This window comes from Puma concolor, chromosome A1 (assembly GCF_028749965.1).
Source record: "Puma concolor isolate L17-30 chromosome A1, mPumCon1.1.hap2, whole genome shotgun sequence".
NCBI classification, from domain to species: domain Eukaryota; kingdom Metazoa; phylum Chordata; class Mammalia; order Carnivora; family Felidae; genus Puma; species Puma concolor.
The window spans coordinates 193,472,339-193,495,244 of record NC_141667.1 but is presented as its reverse complement, the minus strand read 5'-3'; the positions used below and the strand labels follow the sequence as shown (position 1 = coordinate 193,495,244).

The window sequence follows — 22,906 nt, the reverse complement described above, 5'->3', positions numbered from 1 at the left end:
GGAAACAAACGAAAATGAAAATACAACAATCCAAACGCTTTGGGACGCAGCAAAGGCAGTCCTGAGAGGAAAATACATTGCAATCCAGGCCTATCTCAAGAAACAAGAAAAATCCCAAATACAAAATCTAACAGCACACCTAAAGGAAATAGAAGCAGAACAGCAAAGGCAGCCTAAACCCAGCAGAAGAAGAGAAATAATAAAGATCAGAGCAGAAATAAACAATATAGAATCTAAAAAAACTGTAGAGCAGATCAACGAAACCAAGAGTTGGTTTTTTGAAAAAATAAACAAAATTGACAAATCTCTAGCCAGGCTTCTCAAAAAGAAAAGGGAGATGACCCAAATAGATAAAATCATGAATGAAAATGGAATTATTACAACCAATCCCTCAGAGATACAAACAATTATCAGGGAATACTATGAAAAATTATATGCCAACAAATTGGACAACCCGGAAGAAATGGACAAATTCCTGAACACCCACATTCTTCCAAAACTCAATCAGGAGGAAATAGAAAGCTTGAACAGACCCATAACCAGCGAAGAAATTGAATCGGTTATCAAAAATCTCCCAACAAATAAGAGTCCAGGACCAGATGGCTTCCCAGGGGAGTTCTACCAGACGTTTAAAGCAGAGATAATACCTATCCTTCTCAAGCTATTCCAAGAAATAGAAAGGGAAGGAAAACTTCCAGACTCATTCTATGAAGCCAGTATTACTTTGATTCCTAAACCAGAGACCCAGTAAAAAAAGAGAACTACAGGCCAATATCCCTGATGAATATGGATGCAAAAATTCTCAATAAGATACTAGCAAATCGAATTCAACGGCATATAAAAAGAATTATTCACCATGATCAAGTGGGATTCATTCCTGGGATGCAGGGCTGGTTCAACATTCGCAAATCAATCAACGTGATACATCACATTAACAAAAAAAAAGAGAAGAACCATATGATCCTGTCAATCGATGCAGAAAAGGCCTTTGACAAAATCCAGCACCCTTTCTTAATAAAAACCCTTGAGAAAGTCGGGATAGAAGGAACATACTTAAAGACCATAAAAGCCATTTATGAAAAGCCCACAGCTAACATCATTCTCAACGGGGAAAAACTGAGAGCTTTTTCCCTGAGATCAGGAACACGACAGGGATGCCCACTCTCACCGCTGTTGTTTAACATAGTGCTGGAAGTTCTAGCATCAGCAATCAGACAACAAAAGGAAATCAAAGGCATCAAAATTGGCAAAGATGAAGTCAAGCTTTTGCTTTTTGCAGATGACATGATATTATACATGGAAAATCTGATAGACTCCACCAAAAGTCTGCTAGAACTGATACATGAATTCAGCAAAGTTGCAGAATACAAAATCAATGTACAGAAATCAGTTGCATTCTTATACACTAACAATGAAGCAACAGAAAGACAAATAAAGAAACTGATCCCATTCACAATTGCACCAAGAAGCATAAAATACCTAGGAACAAATCTAACCAAAGATGTAAAGGATCTGTATGCTGAAAACTATAGAAAGCTTATGAAGGTAATTGAAGAAGATTTAAAGAAATGGAAAGACATTCCCTGCTCATGGATTGGAAGAATAAATATTGTTAAAATGTCAATACTACCCAAAGCTATCTACACATTCAATGCAATCCCAATCAAAATTGCACCAGCATTCTTCTCGAAGCTAGAACAAGCAATCCTAAAATTCATATGGAACCACAAAAGGCCCCGAATAGCCAAAGTAATTTTGAAGAAGAAGACCAAAGCAGGAGGCATCACCATCCCAGACTTTAGCCTCTACTACAAAGCTGTCATCATCAAGACAGCATGGTATTGGCACAAAAACAGACACATAGACCAATGGAATAGAATAGAAACCCCAGAACTAGACCCACAAATGTATGGCCAACTCATCTTTGACAAAGCAGGAAAGAACATCCAATGGAAAAAAGACAGTCTCTTTAACAAATGGTGCTGGGAGAACTGGACAGCAACATGCAGAAGGTTGAAACTAGACCACTTTCTCACACCATTCACAAAAATAAACTCAAAATGGATAAAGGACCTGAATGTGAGACAGGAAACCATCCAAACCTTAGAGGAGAAAGCAGGAAAAGACCTCTCTGACCTCAGCCGTAGCAATCTCTTACTCGACACATCCCCAAAGGCAAGGGAATTAAAAGCAAAAGTGAATTACTGGGACCTTATGAAGATAAAAAGCTTCTGCACAGCAAAGGAAACAACCAACAAAACTAAAAGGCAACCAACGGAATGGGAAAAGATATTTGCAAATGACATATCGGACAAAGGGCTAGTATCCAAAATCTATAAAGAGCTCACCAAACTCCACACCCGAAAAGCAAATAACCCAGTGAAGAAATGGGCAGAAAACATGAATAGACACTTCTCTAAAGAAGACATCCGGATGGCCAACAGGCACATGAAAAGATGTTCAGCGTCGCTCCTTATCAGGGAAATACAAATCAAAACCACACTCAGGTATCACCTCACGCCAGTCAGAGTGGCCAAAATGAACAAATCAGGAGACTATAGATGCTGGAGAGGATGTGGAGAAACGGGAACCCTCTTGCACTGTTGGTGGGAATGCAAATGGGTGCAGCCGCTCTGGAAAGCAGTGTGGAGGTTCCTCAGAAAATTAAAAATAGACCTACCCTATGACCCAGCAATAGCACTGCTAGGAATTTATCCAAGGGACACAGGAGTACTGATGCATAGGGGCACTTGTACCCCAATGTTCATAGCAGCACTCTCAACAATAGCCAAATGATGGAAAGAGCCTAAATGTCCATCAACTGATGAATGGATAAAGAAATTGTGGTTTATATACACAATGGAATACTACGTGGCAATGAGAAAAAATGAAATATGGCCTTTTGTAGCAACGTGGATGGAACTGGAGAGTGTGATGCTAAGTGAAATAAGCCATACAGAGAAAGACAGATACCATATGGTTTCACTCTTATGTGGATCCTGAGAAACTTAACAGGAACCCATGGGGGAGGGGAAGGCAAAAAAAAAAAAAAAGAGGTTAGAGTGGGAGAGAGCCAAAGCATAAGAGACTGTTGAGAACTGAGAGCAAACTGAGGGTTGATGGGGGGTGGGAGGGAGGAGAGGGTGGGTGATGGGTATTGAGGAGGGCACCTTTTGGGATGAGCACTGGGTGTTGTATGGAAACCAATTTGACAATAAATTTCATATATAAATTAAAAAAAAAAAATAATAAAGTGACCTAACATTACACAGCTTGTGGTTTAACTTTTACAATAATCTTTGCTTTATAGCCTGTAGTCTGGTCATTATAGAAAGAAAATTTGATTTGGACGCAAAGAATTCATGACTTACCCTGTCACTTACTAGCTGTGCCGTCTTGGTATCATCATTAAAATTTTCTAGGAGTGAATTTATTTACCTACAAAAGAGTAATACGATTCCAAACTCATACAATTATTTTATAGATTGTATTAAGGGTATTAACAGCTTTTAAATAATACTGGTTAGTATGGGATAGAAGCAAATGAGCTCCCCCTCTCAGAACTAAAAATTCCAATACAACCTCATCTATGACTATAACTCTCAGAAGAGACTTGATTCCATGCACTGAGCATAAAATATTCTGATGAAGGATTGCATAAATACAGCTACTGTAGAGGTACTGTGTTTGCTAACCAATCAAATGGATACATACACTACAAAAGTAGCTACAAGTCAAAACATTATGCATATTTTTTAGGGTTCATGTGATTTTAAACAAACACATCTTCTCTTAAAATACAAAAGACAGTCATGTGACACTGTTAAATTTGATTTTGTGGTTTTTTTCTTGCTTAATTAGATTGACCCATAGGATGATGTGTACAATGGAAAACATTTTAATTGATTGGTTTGATTTCTTAATTCCACAAATAAGTAACCTACATCAATCCATAGTTCAGTTTGTACCCATTATCACAATATATATTGTGTTAAAATAATTATTTTGGGATGTTGACCATTCTTCGCTAGTCTTACCATGGGATGAAAAAGCAGATCATTATTTGTTTCTTATGCCTCAGCAGAGATCGGTTTGTATAAGTCTCACTGTCTGAATTGGTGATTAATTGACATTTATTTTTTATGGGCAGTGTTAAGGAAACTTACTGTGCACGTCATGTAAAAAAAGGAAATAAACTATATCTATGAACCCATATCCTGTGATAACAGAAGCTTTTAAGTTACACAGCGTTATTTTAGATGTAAGTACATTTAAAGAACAAAATTCCTTTGTTTTTACACGAAGTGCACAGTAGATACATGCTTAGTTTTTGTGCCTTCGCTTCCCTCCTAAGTAAATGGAATTTTAGAGCTATGAGCACCATCCCGAAAGCAAGCCATCTACAACTCTGGTCATTTTTGCTCTAAGTGTAAAAGTCACCAAACAAGTACTTGTGAACAAAGCATGCACTGTACTTTTTTCTCTGTTGTTTTATTTTACTAAAAAGGAAAACCAATTTTTCAAGATTTGTCTTACATGGGCCCGGTTGGTCATCATTTGTCTTACTTTCAGCCCAGTGATTTTCTGATTTTACTCTACATATTCAAGGGCAAACTCTTAAATACAAATACTGTAAGAGTGTGCATTTATAAAACTCGCTAAAAAAAATTAAAGCAAAGTATACTTAAAAAAGAGAGAGAGAGAGAAAAGTACACATGAGAGAATAAAAGCAAAAAAGTAGAAATATGCTACAATGACTTTGACTTGAAAAGCATTAAATGAACTATCTCCTGCCTTCAAGGGGAAGATATTTGAATGAATATTTAGTTCAACTGTCTTATCTCAATATCTCAAGAGTTAGTTTAGGAAACGACTGATTCCTTAAGAAAATTCACAACATATGCATAACGTAATGGACTGTGTGCTTTTACATTTATATTTTTATGCTTTCACACTTGAGTTGAAAATGGTAGCCTTTCAAAAGGGGTTCAATACACATTTACATTTATCCCAAATTTTCCTTATTTCCCAGTGGTCATGTTTTTCTATGACCTATTTATTTCCTAGGATTTTCACGAATGGTATCATTTATCCAAAGCACTCGGGATCTACGTTATCAGTTCGCTGCAAACCCGAAACCCTGGTTTGGCACGTGTGTGTGGCGAAGTTGGGGTGGTATGAAATGGCAAGGATTCCTCTCGTATAGGCTGGTGAAGGATAGAGGGGATTATGTGTTTTTTTTTTTTTTTTTTTAATAGCAGACATTCCTAAGCAATGAAAAGACTGACAGAAATGTGTGGACACAAACACAATGTGTTATATGTTATATAAACATACAGATATTTAGCAAACAAGTAATACTTTATCATATAACATAATCAGTGAATACTCATCACATTTGCGAGATGTGAATACTGTGCTGAAGATATGAAGCCACTTACATCCCATTCACCTGACCAAATGATGTAAAGAAGCAGTGTCACTAAAACTAATGTCGAAAAGAAGTCTAGGAAGTTAGTTTTGCTCCTTATTATTATTTTTTTTTTTACAACTGCTGTCACAGTGAACCTTACAAAGCATACAAAGATGTCTTAAACATAAATTTTATGATTCCAACTATATGTCATCTTGGAAAAGACCAAACTACGGAGACAGTAAAAAGATCAGTAGTTGCCAGGGGCTTGGGAAAGGGAGGGGAGGGAAGAATGAGAAAGCACAGAGGATGTTTGAGGCAAACTCTTCTGCATGTTACTGCAGTGGTGGACACATGTCACTATGCACTTGCCAAAACCCACAGAACTGTACCACACAAAGACCGAAAACCTTAATGCGAAGATAATACCAACATATTGATATAGGTTCATTAAATCAAGTGTGACCAAAGTGCTACAGTAATGCAAGACTTCACCACTAGGGGAACCCGTGCAGGGGGGAGGGAGGCTGAGGTGGGAATATGGAATGTTTGAGTCCAATCTGCTAAATTATTCTGTAAACCTAAATTTGTACTAAAAAATAAATCCCTCTAATTATTTTTAGGAAACTGAATTCGGTATTAATGATGTTAGTGAGATCCAATTTTGTCTATTATTTTGTTTATCATTCTTCACAAAAGTTAATAATCCAAAACTATTATCACAACACTTGTGAATAAAAAACCGGGGATAACTGTTTCGGGCTTATGTTTTTCTATCTCATCATTAGAATTTTTTATCTTTTAGTTTTAAATTATTTTTTATTATTCAGTGACTGATTTTTTTTTAAATGTTTTATTTATTTTTGAGACAGAGAGAGACAGAGCATGAGCAGGGGAGGGACAGAGAGAGAGAGGGAGACAAGGAATCTGAAGCAGGCTCCAGGCTCCAAGCTGTCAGCACAGAGCTGGATGGGGGCTCGAACCCATTAACTGTGAGATCGTGACCTGAGCCAAAGTTGGACACTTGACCAACTGAGCCACCCAGGTGCCCCTCAGTGACCGATTTAAAATGATAAAGTTTAGGGGCACCTGGATGGCTCAGTCGGTTGGGCGTCCGACTTCAGCTCAGGTCATGATCTCAGGGCTTGTGAGTTCAAGCCCCGCATCAGGCTCTGTGCTGACAGCTCAGAGCCTGGAGCCTGCTTCAGATTCTGTGTCTCCCTCTTTCTCTCTGCCCGTCCCCCGCTCGTGCTCTGTCTCTCTCTCCTTCAAAACTAAATAAACATTAAAAAATTTTTTTTTAATGATAAAATTTCACATTCGCAATATATTAAAGGAAAGCATGTGTTATAGGCTCTTATGGAAAAAAAAGTTCACTTGAATCTTCATCCTAAGAATGTTCTCCCTGTGCTCATTACAGATTTTAAAATATGCACTAATGTTTACCATTCTCAAACAGATTAATCTTCTCTGCTACCAGATGGATCTTGCTTTTGATTTCACAAAATGTTCACCCCAGTTATTTTTACAGTGACAGCTCACAGTGGTGGAGTACATCAAATTGCAGAGACAAGAAAACTTGACCCAAAGAGGATGAGAGAGTCAAACGATACATTTGGAAACCCTTACACCTTACAACATATAAAGCAATAATGCAATCTTTTTTTTTTTTTTTTTTTTTTTGTATAAGGAGGTGTGTATGCAAAATGCAGGTCGTTGTGGGATCTTTAAGCAAGCAAGTAGTCAAGAATTGCCTCTATATGCTTCTCTTCTCAGAGAAAATGCCTTTAAAGAGAGATAAACAACCAGACAAAACAAGACTAATGGCAAAGACAGAAATCTACCTTTTCCCACTTAGCCCTGGCATCGAAGGCAGCTGCAATGGGAAAATGGCACAAGTAGAAAGGCAACAGAGTTTAAATGCCCCAGAACTTATCCAGGATTTAATTCTAGCTCAGCTCACTATCAAGTCACTAAAATGCTCTTGTGCAACACTTTTAGCCTCATCTTCTGGCTTCCTATTAAGTGAGATATAGATGCATGCAGGTCTAAGGATCTGAAAGGATGAAAGCGTGGCTAGGTTTTGGAAGTGGTCCCCCATTCAACCACAATCGCTACAAGGCACGCTCAGGTGTACATAATTAACACGATTACATGGAGTATGGCCTGTACAATCATGCCCCCTGTTGATTCTACCAAACAGGAAGTGCATACGAGGAAAAGGGGAGAAGGGGCAGGTTGGAGCCCCAGAGACCACAAAGGCAGGGACAGGAAAAGCAGAAAGGACAATTCATGTGACTGAAAAAGATAAGCTGCCGGCCAGCCAAGACCCCTGCAAATCAGAGGAGACTTACAATGACAGGGGACATCTCAGCTCACTACTCCTATTGGCTGGGATACTTATTTATAAGACATAAGAATTTTATTTTATTTTATTTTTTTTAATTATTTTTTCAACATTTATTTATTTTGGGGACAGAGAGAGACAGAGCATGAACGGGGGAGGGGCAGAGAGAGAGGGAGACACAGGATCAGAAACAGGCTCCAGGCTCTGAGCCATCAGCCCAGAGCCTGACGCAGGGCTCGAACTCACGGACCGCGAGATCATGACCTGGCTGAAGTCGGACGCTTAACCGACTGCGCCACCCAGGCGCCCCTTGAGTTTTAAAAAAATGTTAATAGTAATGCTGTCAAGAACGCAGTAAAATGGACACTGTATTATGCTGCAGGCTAACACGGTGAATGGGTACATACTTTCAGGAATACTGTTGGACTTTGTCTTGAGTCTTAAAACACTTTAAAACAAGTAATAACATTTTTTAAATTTAAAAAAAATTTTTTTAAATTTATTTTTGAAGGGGAAAGAGACAGAGCATGAGTGGGGGAAGAGCAGAGAGACAGGGAGACACAGAATCTGAAGCAGGCTCCAGGCTCTGAGCTGTCAGCACAGAGCCCAACGTGGGGCTTGAACCCACAAACTGTGAGATCACAACCTGAGCTGAAGGCGGACGCTCAACCGACTGAGCCACCCAGGCACCCCAACTAATAACATTTTGAAGCCTCTAGGGCATTGCTATCCCCCCTCTTTTTTCCTCCCTCCACTCCCATATATATTCATGTGTACACACACACACACACACACACACACACACACACACACTCTCTCTCTCTCTCTCTCTCTCTCTCTCTCTCTCTTAATGCTGAAGAGGGACCATATATTCAGGATCTATTTACCCTTTATATTCAGGATCAGTTTACCCCTAAGTACCCTAATTGTAAAAACAGAATAACATTTGGAATTAAAATCTTCAACCAATACCAGTGTTGGCTTTCAGCAATCACCAGACAGAATGTGCTTCATAAAAGGGGAGGGAGTCAAGGAAACTTAACACATTGAGTCATGATTCCTTCGGAATATGGATGTGGATGTGGCATGACCTCACGATTTCAAAGTGCTGACACTGTAAAGAAGCTTCCAAAAGATGGTTTTCTATTAGGAAGATTACATATATGCCAACCATCTCAATTTCACGTAAGTACTTTAGGTGGCTTTGGAGAAAAATCCCAGTAGCAACATCATCATCACTGATTTAAACTATGTTGTATATCAAGCAAATTAGACATGAGTCAAGAAGACGTATTTGAGAAAACGATGACTTAAAAAGTGGCTCTAGTGAGGACAATGCCATTGACGTTGAACTTGCATGTGAAGACAACGAATGAAATATAAGATTTGGGAGTCCGGAAAAATTTAATATTTTAAAATGTATACAGTATTTAACATAAAGTATGATTTTTTATAAGTAGTTTAACATATTAAAATATTATACTGCTATCATTAAGCTATTTGAGTTTATATATTCAAGTTGGTTATAAAAAATCTCCTCCTGAGAAAACGGGATATGTTAATGCAGGGACTTGTATGTAGACAAAGACAGCAATTTGGGATTTTGACAAAGGAGTATACACGAATCCTCATTTTTGTCTTATTTATAAGAGTGAACATTAGACACAACAAGGCGGGCATAAAAACAGAATAAAGCTTGCAACAAAGGCCTTAGTCCTGACGATAAACTGAATCCTCCCCCCCGCCCCAGTCCCACCCTGGAACATTTCAAAAGTACACAGGCAAGAGACACAGTAAGTCTGGGAAATGGTACAGATGCCAGGAGTTTAAAAAGCATCATGTGACTCCAATGACCAGGCAGGTTTGAGAAACAATATTCAATGACATGAAAGAATACTATCTATATGATGTTGAGCTAAAAAAAAATGTTAGGATACAAAACTGCATATAAAGAATACGTTTCATTTTGTCTCCCCCATCCCGTTTTTATTTACATATGAAAATAAGAAAAAGGTAGAAAACTACTCCAGAATGTTAATAATGGTTTCTCCATCTGGAAAATTTGTGGGCGATCTAGATTTCCTTTTCCCCTAAGTTTTCCTTATTTTCTACAGTGAACCTGTGCTACTTTTAAAATAAAAAGAAATGTGTTATATTTTGGGAAGATACACATGAGGAGTGTAGAATATATATTTTAAGAAAAAAATCTGAAAAAGGAACAGAGGCATTTCTAATTTTTAATCTGGCTCTCCCTAGATTCTAGTGAACCATAATGTTGTTAGAAGAAAATAGCAAATTCTGTTAAAAGCTGATCTGCCAATGGTGTTCCCGGTATCAGTTTTAGATGGGCCACATGGCTATTCTACAGAAATTAATGTCTCCACCTGTATAACCGTGTTTCTACCTATGTAACTGTGTCTTGATCTGTATAGCCAGAATGAAACTAAAGACAAGAGCTAAATACAATTGGTAACAATTATATTTAAAGGTATGTAACTGCAGTAACCCTGGTAAGTTGAAACTATGGATTCCTCTGGAAATCCCAAGCTGCTGCATTACAGTTTACTGGAAAAACATTTTCATACTTGAGAAATTATTGAAAACACTTATATGCCAGTATGTGGGAACAAAAAAAGCTTTTTATGTTTCTGATGAAAAGCTTTCACTCAATCAATAAGTATTTATGCACATTACTATATACTCAGCACTGCACTCGGACAAATGTGAGGATGCCACAAAGGATTTTAATGCCTACCCTGAAAGAAGCCACTCTCGCACCCCCACCCCAGAGGTGTAATCAAAGCGTCATCACTTTTTAGCGAACTGCACTCAGAAAACACGAAATGCATATGGAGTGGGGAATGTTTCAAGCATTGTGCCTTGTAAACGGGAGGGCATTAAAAGTGAATCTGAGGAAACAAAATTGTGCTCTTTAAATCAACTTCTTCAGAGTGCACATACAAAACAAGCACACATCCAAATAAGTATAGAGACCTTACGACCACAAATCAAATACTTAATTAAAATAATTTCTAAGAATGCAGAAGAATAAACATTTCTATAATATTTCGTACAACAATAATTGGCAGAATTTTCTCCTGCAGTACATTAAATGAAGAAATTCACTCTCAAAGAACTTGAGTCATCTGAGGCCAGGATATTATATGGATCTGTGATCTAAGCCCAAGAGTAATTCCTAAGACTAAATTTCCTCCCCAGTGCTTTCCTATGGGAGCCCTAGAACAGGGAGAGAGCAAGCTCGTGTCTTTATTTGAGAAACGTTTTTATGCAGCTCATGTGAAATCAGTATATGGCAATATCCAACTGAAGAAAGGGCAAAATGAGCACTACTTGGATACCTGTCAGTAAGTACTTACCCACTTTCCCTATACGCCTGGCACATAACAAATTTAATGGCATGAGGCAGGCATCAGTGACCCGCATCACGATGTTTATTTCTTCTTTAGCTCTTGTTTGTTCTCACATTAAGCCTTAGGATAAGAGCAACTAGAACAATCATTCTTAACAAAAATAGCATCCAAATTTTGTGCCTTGGCCACACTGTATGTTACATAAGTTTGAAAGAAATGAGACAGATGGGGAGAATAAAATGGAATAACCAAGGGGCGCCTGAGTGGCTCACTCGGTTAAGCATCTGACTCTTGATTTCAGCTCAGGTCACGATCTCATGGTTGGTAAAATCAAGCCCTGCATCAGGCTCTGGGCTGACAGTGCAGAGCTTGCTTGGATTCTCTCTCTCTGTCCCTCTCCTGCCTGTGCTCTCTCTCTCTCTCAAAAATAAATAAGCATTAAAAAAAATAAAATGGAAAGCCAAAAGCCTAAATACATTTGTAAGTAGTTCCATTAGAAATGTAAGTGGATAAATCAGTTCACCATTTACTGACTTTCTTGTTCCTTTTCTTTAAAAAGCCAAAAAAAAAAAAAAAAAAAAACCACAACTCAGAAATAAAGAAATAAATGTTTTATTTTTGATCAAGGATGCATGTCTCTTGATAAAAGCAGTGTCATAAAGTGTAACTTTTGTAAAAGTTACAGTAATAAAGGAGAGGCAGGGGGGTTTTATAAAAGGCAACCTTACCTAGGTTCTAGCTTGGGTTCTATTTTACACAACCAGTTCACTTATTGTCTCTCTCCCTTTAATGTCTAATGAAATGACTCTGATGATGCTTTTGCATACTTCCTGGGTCTTTTACCTCCTCCAGCCCTATCAGATTCCACTTGTCCTGAATGAGATCCCACCCTCAGTCTTCCAAGCGCTCTGAGCTTCCCGGGTCCTTGTCTAATGAGGCTGTGTGCCCGTGAAGACACCATTTCTTCTAGTTCTTTTGCAGCCCTGCACGTATCACAGTCCCTGGTCCACAGTAAGCTCTTAATTAAAGCTCATTAGTAAAGCTCCAGTTGCTCTCTAAAGCCCTTATTAACTCTGAAATTGAATAAATCTATGAAATTACCCCATGTCTAAAACTTAACAAACAGTAAATACATTAACTTAATTATAACATATATACAAACATTAGAGTTGAACATTTCTATTGGCTCAATCCTTCATTTAAAAAGAATTTAATTCATTAATTGCCATTTTTGTAATTTCTCTCACTACAGAACTTTAGGGCAGCAGTTTCCAGATATCACAAAATAATTTTTAAGAGGAGATTAAAGACGCACACTTTCAGTGGGCCTAATACCTAATAATGGCTGAGTCACACTTTCTATTTTTGTTCATTTGAAGTACATTACTTTTGGGGCTTTGCTTTTGTTTTGGACAACTAAAAGATGCACAGAATTGCTAAATATATTACAGTAACAGTTAAAAGATAAAGTTCTCTCTGGTTGTAAAATTTAGTTTTAATGTCTATTAAATTCCACAAAGCTAGTTATGATTTTGTATGCATTTTTTTCTGTCCATTAGGAAATAATACATGAAAGGCAGGCTATAAATTTTATAATTAGATACAATGATAAATGCGTATGTCTGATCCGGCTAATTTTCCATCCTGCAGTAATAAAAACACTACTCTAATTCCTTCTGTGGTGATGCCCTAAACCAGCAAACCTGACTTACTCCTTCCTTCCAAACTCCACGGTACATTTTCCATGTATTTCATTCTACTCCCCTTTCTCCTCCTATTTGTTTATTATGCTCAGTTCATTTCTGTTAAACGTTCATTTTTTTAATGTTTTATTTATTTTTGAGAGAGAGAGTGCGAACAAGGGAGGGGCAGAGAGAGAGGGAGACACAGAATTTGAAGCAGGATCCAGGCTCTGAGCTGTCAGCACAGAGACCGATGTGGACTTGAACTCAAGAACAGTGAGATCGTGACCTGAGCCGAAGTCAGACACTTACCTGACTAACCCACCCAGGCACTGCCCCCCCAACTTTCTTTTAAACTTAAAAGACTAGAACTTTTGCCTACCTCCATTCCACGGTCCCCAATTCCATCTACATATCTGACGTTTTCTCTTACACTAACAGAGTTCTCAGCCAGGATAACTGTGTCTCCCAGGGGACACCAAGAAATGAATGTCTGAAGACGTTTTTGATGATCACAAATGAGGGCATGGGTAACAGGAAAAGACTACAACAAAGACAAAAGATCAGTAGTGCCGAGGTTGAGAAACTCTACACTAAGCTATCATCTCTTTCTTACCTTTTCTATTCTTCTACCTCCCTGTTTTCCCCTTTTTCTTTGGATTCCTTTGTTTTCATTTTCTCCTCCAAAAATTCTTCCATATGTGTTAATCATGTAAATGTATCTGTACCGTGCAAACATTAGTATGTGCATCCCTGTGGGTGTGGCTTATGTACTGGTATAAATCTTAGTTAGCATGTATATATTCTTGTGACTTCCTAGCATGCAGCACACTTAAAAATTACAGGTGTGTGTGTGTGTGTGTGTGGGTGTGTGTGTGTGTGTGTGTGGGTGTGTGTGGGTGTGTGTGGGTGTGTGTGTGGGTGGGTGTAGTGAGCATACAGACAAAAATTACTTGAGGAGTTTATGACCTATATATTAGATGTGTGTATATGTGTGAGTTCATGTGTCTTCTTTTTGTATTTAATATTGGTTAGCTTTCATACCTGTGCTTAAGTGAACAGAAGAATACAGATATGTTTATATTTGTAAAAGTCAACGGGGAGCTCAGGTTGACTCAGAGAGCTTAAGTCAACTGACGGTCCCAAATATAATAAGGATCTGCCTTTCCAGTAAGGCTTCTCGATATCAGCTAAAGGGTGGCTACTGCTGGCTAAGTCTAATAAGCCTTGGACCTGAATCACCTTCACCACATAAAAAGGTGTAAAGTCATGTATACCTAACAGACATGGGTATGTGCATTATGGTATATTCATTTAAACCTCACAACATCCCAATGGAGGAAATTATTATTAATCAATTTTACAGATAGGAATTTGAAACAGAGAGGGGTTAAGAAATGTGCTAATGGCTCCACAGGTGGCAAATGGCAATGTCAAGATAATTCTTAGCAAATCTCTGACAACATAAGCCCTGGTCTCAACTATAATACAATACTGATTCCCATGACTGATTTTATAATGTATGCCTATAGTAGACCAGGAAAGACTAAAATCTCAGTAATCACCCCCTCTTAAAACATTCTTTTATTTTGTGCAATTTGAAGACCATATTGTTTCATGAAGTAGAGTCAAAAAGGTGAAGTAAAAGCTTTCATGGACTTCACGAACATATATTAGCAGAATTGCTTCTCCTTTATTAGTTTTCCTTATAATATCTCTAAGAAAGCATTAACTATACATTACTTGATTATTTATTGAATAAATAAGAAAAAGAAAAAAAATCAGGCACATTGATTACTTCTTTGATTCTAATAATAGAACCTTGATTCCCATAACGTAAAGCTATTCTGTGTTTTTTGGCTTTAAATGATTCCCGTGATGAAATCCCAAATTAATTATTAAATAAATAAGTGAGCTCACATTCAGATGGTTCATTTTCTTCTCAGCATCAGTACTTTCAGTTGCAGTAAAATAGCCAACGTTCAATTATCTGCAGTCTTACAAGGGATCACAGAGTAAGTAATCCCAACTGGCAGATAATCCCAAAAGCATTTATGTTGGGTTTTAAATTCATTATATGATTCCAGCAGATTTACCGCCATCATTATATTCTTTTTCTCAGGCTCATATTAAAATTCATTTGTATTTCTTGAGCATAAGCCAAGTGACAGCAGAAGAAAGGATCCCAGATACATGGTGAATGACAAAAGGAAGTTGATTTGCTATTAGCATTTTTTCCCTGTAATCAACACAAAGATAATCAAGAGTTGATCATGAAATTGTATTCCACATTTATTAAATGTCTTATCTGATTAATTTTAAAAGATATATTACAACACAATAGCAGAGGGGTGAGGGTATAGGTTATAGATGTCAAGAGACTTAGGTTTAAGTTTGTGCGCTGGCTCTGTCTTAGTTCTGTAACCACAAGCAAGTTGCTTACCTTTCTAAATGTCAGAACGTCACTTATAAATGGTACTAATATTTGTATCTACTTGTACCATTTGAAGGGAGTTCTGCAGAATAATTGCTGAATGCCCACTTTCGGACACAAAGCATTCAATTAAAGTTAGTTGGGGTTGTATTTTTTTTTTTGTTCTAGCTATTACCTATTTTATTCTAGTGCTAAAACTAGAGATTACTTACATCGGATAGTTTATATCCATCTACCTTCCATAAAATGACACGGCCTTTATTATTCAATAAATTACAGTACACACTGTCAGGTCAAATGTTAAAATCTGTTCATCATCTGCTGCAGCAGGAAACATTTGGGGATATATTTATATTATAACTAACAAAACTAACTGGAAAAAAATTAGAGATGCACAATTTCTTGTTGTAAACCCTCTGAGGCTACATGTTTCAGACTTCAAACCTTGAGGATTTGGGGAAGGTAAAAAGCACACTGCCAATAAGGTTGGAGGCGAAGCTGCGTTCACAGACACATGAATATTTGTGCAGTAAACAAGCATTTACACGGTGCTTACATAAAAACTGTAAATATCCACATATCAGTTTAGTCCAGGTTTCAATTTTATTTTATTCTTTTTTTAAATTTTTTTTTTTTTTTTGAGACAGAGAAAGACAGAACATGGGTGGGGGAGGGGCAGAGAGAGACGGAGACACAGAATCTGAAGCAGGCTCCAGGCTCTGAGCCGTCAGCACAGAACCTGATGCGGGGCTCGAACTCACAGACTGTGAGATCATGACCTGAGTTGAAGTCGGATGCCCAACCGACTGAGCCACCTAGGTGCCCCCAGGTTTCAATTTTAAATGAGTTTTATAAAAGTTAATTTTTTCAGAACTTTTAAGGATTTTAGAATTACTGACAAGAGATTGTGAGACCAGAGTAAAACACCAATAATATCAATTCTATAGTGTTTCATTAATACTATGCTACCTATCACAAAATTATAAGGGGTAAGATAATTGAAGAATAAAAACAAAAATCCTCTTGGTTTGCATAAAATGGTCCTGGGTAATTTCTTGTCAATGCAACTCTGAACAGTAATTCAAGCTCAAATAATTGCTCCTTAATTATAATATAGCAGATAAGCTGATTGGTAGAAAGGTGACATATAGATGGCATTGTCCCTTTCCCCTTGTAGTTCAATTAGGAATTCATTTCTTTAAAAACCATACATCACTGATGAGTGAATTATTAAGTTCGAGTTTTAAAAAGCTATTAATTTTTTTTTGATGCTTTCACCAGGGAATAGATGAGGTAGACTATAAGCAATGATAGGAAAGGGGGCTGATTCTTAGGGAAAAAACATAACCAACATTGTATCTTCCCACAAAAACACGCAACTACCAGGATATAAATATACCCTGGGATTAAGTAGGAAGATGACATTTTGATATATATTTGCAAAAGATTAAAGGAAAGGGTTTTTATACTGTTCCCTGATTTTTATTATGAGTAAAGGAAAACATTATTGACTATAAATCTGATATATCCAATCAGAAGAGTTTTAAATCACAAAGAAGTTCAGAAGTTGGTCTGACTGACAAGGAAAGACTTGCTAAAAATTCTGTCCAACAGAACATCAATCAACCCAAAGTCGATCACTCAGGCTGTGCTAAATTTTCTAGAGTATCTGACATGAGATGTTCACAGAGGAATGATGGAATATGCATGTAATACAAGTGCTATATAAAGAAAGACAATAAAAGTAAGGATTCCGAAGAAGACAATATTGGCAACTCTGAATAAGCTTGGTTATGAGCGATAGTTTCAATTCAATCCAACATTAAGGAGTAATGAGAATTAACAGGTTTAAAAGGTTCAATTGTCCAAGTTCATATATAAGGTAACAATGATAGAAAACAGAGGATGACAGACATATATACTGTTACATTATAATAATTAAAAAATACAGGGGTGCCTGGGTGGCTCAGTTGGTTGGGCGTCCAACTACGACTCAGGTCATGATCTCACGATTCTTCAGTTCGAGCCCTGCATCGGGCTCTGTGCTGACAGCTCAGAGCCTAGAGCCTACTTCAGATTTCGTGTCTCCCTCTCTCTCTGCTCCTCCTCTGCTAATACTCTGTCTCTGCCTCTCAAAAATGAATAAATATTAAAAAAAATTTTTTTAAAGGCAAAAAAAGAGGAATTTATAAATAAAGCAAGTTAAAGTCAACTTGATAGGTGAATTTTAAATATGACTTTCTGCTTGCTATTAGAATAATAAAGTAATATTGAGTAGCTCTACACAGCACATGATCTTGAAAGAGGATGGCATACATTTTCCACCGCTATTTCAAAACATGCATTAAACTGCAAAACTGTTTCATGAGGAGCATTGTGGGGAAGATTCAAAGTGATGAGATAAAAAATAATCTAAAGAAATATAGATAATTTATAGCAGATAAAATGTGTGAAGAGAAAGGGGTAAATTTCATTTCTGCTAAGACAGAGCAGTTTGTATAAGGCCAACTCTCCTACTAGGAACAGTAAGAATTAAACAAACAAAACCCCAAAAAGTTGGATTAACCTTCAAAAAACACAATTTTAAAACTCTGGAGAGTAAATAAAGCAACCAAGCAATCTGAAGGCCCAAGATCCAAGAAAGAAAGAAACACAGTGAAAGCAGCTGTTGTCTACACTATCTTTTGATGTATGGCCACACTGTTTGGTACTCACTTAAATATTATAAAATATTGTAGGACACTATTCTAAATCACTTAAAACTAAAAGGAGAGAGATACACAATGAAAACAAACTCACCATGTGATTTAGAATTTTTATGGTTCTCAAACACAAACTTTCAAATAACTACCAACATACTTAAGAAAATACTAGATACTAGAAAATGTTACTCCAGAATCAGAATCTAACACATATACACAAAAGCCAAATATAAATTCTAGGAGGAAAAAAAACACACAATACCTAACACTGAAAACTTGATACCTGTGTTTAACAGCAGAAAAGATACAGCAGAAGAAAGGATTAATGAACTGAAACATGAGTGAGAAATTGTTTGCCAAAATGAAGTCTGGAATGGAAAAGTGTGCAAGGTAGTATGATACTTTAAAAGGGACTAGACATATGGGCTAGATCTTACGTGTATGCAACTGGGGGGCCAGAAGGAGCAGAGAGAGAATAGGGAATAGCAAAAAGTAACACTGAAAAACATAACGGCCAAGAATTTTCTAACCTGATGATAGACACTGAGTTGTAAATTCAAGAATCTCTATGGATCACAACCCATGTAAGTTCAAGGGAAACTACTCAAAAATAGTGAAAGAATGACCTGCAAAGAAGTTACTATTTGACTAGAGAATTACTTTTCCCCAAAAATGATGAAAGCCAGAAGACAACAAAAGGGCATCTTTAAATTGTTGAAAAAAAAAAAATTAAATAGCTGACAACTTTGACATCAAGGCAAAATAAACTTGACTTTTTAGACAAAAACTGAGAATTCATAGCCACCAGAACCACACCAAAAGAAATACTAAAAGAATTCTTCTGGCCTGAGGAAAATAATCTCAGATATAAAAATATGGAAGGAAAACAATAAGGAACAGTAAGAAAAAGGTAAATATGTAGGTAAATCTAACTGAATAATGACCATATATCAATAATTGTACCTTGTTGGGTTTTAAATGTAGGACAAAGAAAGAGAGGGATACAGACAATTAAAATGTTCCAGGTGCTTGAGTGACTCAGTCAACTAAATGTCTGACTCTTGATTTTGGCTCAGGTTATCATCTCACGGTTTATGAGATGGAGTCCTGCTTTGGGCTCCACACTGCTTGGGATTCTCTCTCCACCTCTCCCCGACTCACACTCGCACACATGCACGCTCTCAAAATAAATAAACTTTTAAAAAAATGTCCCAACATCTTTGCATTGTCTAGAAACAAGCAAAAGGTCTATGGTAGGCATTAACAAGTCAAAGGGGCAATACAATCTCTAGGAAAAACCATTAAAATCAATAAAACAGTATTTATACTAAAAAGCTAAAAACTTAATAAAAGTGGAAAATAAACCAAAAAATGTTTCTTGATTAATACAGAGAACAAAGGGAAGGGTAATAAAAAAACATGACAGATCAAAGAAAGTAGTATCATATATTTAAATGTAAAATATCCTACATTCTGCAATTAAGTAGTGTAGCTTTTTAAGGTTTTTACATATTTTTATAGTTTAGATTTTTTAACAGCCAAAACGTGGCAAATCTTGAATGTAAGAATATAAAAGATGAAACTAAAAGAATGAAAAGAATTAGGCAAATACTAAGCCAAAAAGGCTGGTATAGCTATACGAATACTAGAAAAAATTGATAGAATAATTACTATGAACTAAGATGGACATTTCATAATGATGAAAAGACTTTTCCAACATGAAAATATATAATAATTTTCAATTTGTACACCTAAAAAATAGCCTCAAAAAGCAAACATATAAAGGACTGGGGCGCTTGTGTGGCTTAGTTGGTTCAGTATCTGATTCCTGATTTCGGCTCAGGTCATGATCTCCCAGTTCATGAGTTTGAGCCCTGCCTCAGGTCATACACTAATAGTGTGGAGCTAGCTTGAGATTCTCTCTCTCTCTCTCTCTCTCTCTCTCTCTCTCTCTCTCTCTCTCTCCCTCTCTGTCTACCCCTCCCCTGCTCTTGCTCTCTCTCTCTCTCAAAATAAACAAACTTAAAAAAGAAGATAGAAAGAGAATACTTAAAATATAAAGGACTAAAATGAGAAATAAACAAATCCATAAAAAAGTGTGGGATTTTAACAAATTTCTCTCAATAACTAGTATGACAAGAAAACAAAAAAATGAGTAGTAATATAGAAGATTAAAAAAGAAAATATAATTAATAAACTTACTTCACTTGACCCTTTTAGAAAAAAAGTTGCCTAATATCTCCCAATAAACAGTGTTTTCCAAATACGAGCTATTTATCAGAATTTGGACATAACGTGAGTTACAAAGTAAGTCTTAAATCCAAAGAGTTAACATTACTCAGCATATGTTGTCTGACCACAATGGAATTAGGCTAAATACTAGTTACAAAAAAATAACTAGAAAATTCCTCAATACTTACAAATCAGGTGGTACAGAAAGGAAGGAAGGAAGGAAGGAAGGAAGGAAGGAAGGAAGGAAGGAAGGAAGGAAGGAAGGAAGGAAAAGAAAGGAAAAATCAGGCAGTTCACCTTGAAGTTAGTCTATGGGCTGAAATTACAACAAAAATTAGAAAATATTTTGAATCATGGGGTATCTGGGTGGCTCAGTCAGTCAAGCATACAACTCTTGATTTGGGGTCAGGTTACGATCCCAGGGTCATGGGATTGAGCCCCATGTTGGTCTCTGTGCTGAGAGTGGAGCCTGCTTAAGATTCTCTCTCTCTCTCTCTCTCTCTCTCTCTCTCTCTCTCTGTGTCCCTCTCACCCACTCTCATGTTCCCTTTCTCTAAAATATAAATTAATTAATTAATCAATTAATTAATTTTGAATCAAATAAGAACAAAAATATGGTATGTGAAATTGTGGGATATAGTTAAAGGCATGATTAGATTAAAATTTTGCCATTTTTAATCAGTTGTAGTTTTTAATAAGATTTTTAATGAGAGACTTTTAGTTGTTTTTTTTAAAGTAAGTTCATGCCCAATGTGAGGCTTGAACTCATCACCCTGAGATCAAGTGTCACATGTTCCACCAACCGAGCCAGCCAAAACATCCCCAAAATGTTTGTCCTTACAACATACTATCAGAAAAGAAGAAAGGCTGACAATCAATGATCTAAGTATCTAAAGAAGTCAGACAAAAAAAGCAAATTCCAAAATAGAACATAAATAATAAACATAACAGCAAAACTAATTAAACAGAAAGCAAATATACAACAGAGAACCTCAACAGAACCCAAAACTTACTTGATAGACTAATAAATTCATAAACTTGTAGCAAAACTGATAAAAAAAAAAAAGAGAGAGAGAGAGAAGGCAGTCACTACCAATATCAGGATTGAAAAAGAGGGATTTAAGCCCACAGACAAAACATAATAAGAGAATGTTATAAACAGATTAATGCTAACAAATTTTAATATTCTGATAAAATCGTGAAATTGTTTAATAAGTATAACTTACCAAAACGGATACAAGAAAAAAAAAAAAGGAAAATCTGAAGGGTCCTGTGTCTATTTCAGAAACTGATTTAACCTTCTGACTAAAAAAACTCCAGGCCTGGATTGGCTTCATGAATTAGTTATTTCAAACATATTATTATGAAGTGATTAAGAAATAACTCAAATGAATGAGCCAACCCCTTAGTTTAGATCCTTTTGCAGGTCAACATTAATCCTTTAAACAAAATGATGTGTACACTGTCTGAAGAATAAAGTTATCTATTCAGTATTCTGAATGCTCAAGTTTTTGCAGACAGTTTACAGATTGCCAAGACTCCTCAGTGCCTTACCTGAAGACAGGGTATAATAAGGCAGGCGGGCAATTACTGTTGACACAACTGGTAGTGGGGAGATCATGAGATTAGACCCAGGAACTTGGACCACGGTCCAAGATAGAATAGGGAATATGGGTCAGACTCCACTGATGAAAAAAAGGGGGAGAGATATAAATCTGGGAGTAGCTAGGAAGCCACTGGCCATTACTGGGTATCCCGCTTGGCCAAGATATCCTTGTAAGTGGGTATGAGAGAGGTAAGTGGAGTGAGGAAAAGAGGGAAGTTACATTTTTCTGAAAGAATGGCTAAAATCAAAAGGACAAGAAATACCAGGTGTTGGAAAGGATTTGGAGAAAAAGAAACTGTTGAGCACTTTTGGTGGGAATGTAAATTGATACAGCCACTGTGGAAAACAGAATGGGGTTTCCTCCAAAAATTAAAAATAGAAATACCACATGATCCAGTAATTCTACTACTGGGTGCTTACCCAAAGGAAACAAAAACACTAATTTCAAAAGATATATGTACTCCTATTTATTGGCATTATTTACAACAGCCAAGATATGGAAGCAACCCATGTGTCCATCAATAGATGAATGGATAAATAAAATGTGGTGTGGACACACACACACTAAAATGATATACAGCCATAAAAAGGATGAGATCTTGCCATTAATGACAATACGGATAGCCCCAGAAGGTATTACGCTAAGTGAAATAAGTCAGACTGAGAAAGACAAATACCATACAATTTCACTCGTATGTAGAATCTAAGAAAAAAATGAATAAACAAACAAAAAACAGAATGAGACCTATAAACACAGGGAACAAAATGATGGTGGCCAGAAGAAAGGGGAGGTAGGGGAATGGGCAAAATGGGTGAAGGAAAGTGGGGTACACAGGCCTCCAATTATGGAATGAGTAAGTCATGGGGATAAAATGTACAGCACAGGGAATACAGCCAATGGTATTAGAACAGCATTGTACGGTGACAGATGGTAGCTGCAATTGTGGTGAGCACAGCATAATGCATTGAGTTGCTGAATCACTTGTACGCCTGAAACTAATGTAACATTGTAGGTCAACTGTACTTAAAAAAAATTTTTTTTTTTTAAATCACCGTCTGATAAATTTTTGAAACGTTCTGGAAACGTTCACCTGTGGGAACCAAAACAGTCAGAGGCAG

At 36.8% G+C, this 22,906-nt stretch overlaps 1 protein-coding gene across 30 annotated transcripts in view; it reads right to left on the bottom strand.

Annotated features, from left to right (window-relative positions):
- Positions 1 to 22,906, bottom strand: part of KLF12 (KLF transcription factor 12) — a 453,354-nt gene that overhangs the window by 160,441 nt on the left and 270,007 nt on the right. Inside the window, exon 9 of one of the 30 annotated variants that reach the window (XM_086710577.1) lies at positions 3,372 to 3,438. The exons of the other annotated variants lie outside the window; for them this stretch is intronic. The gene's annotated coding sequence lies outside the window, so the exon portion shown is untranslated. The remainder of the gene's footprint in view (positions 1 to 3,371; positions 3,439 to 22,906) is intronic. 30 annotated transcript variants of the gene reach the window in all.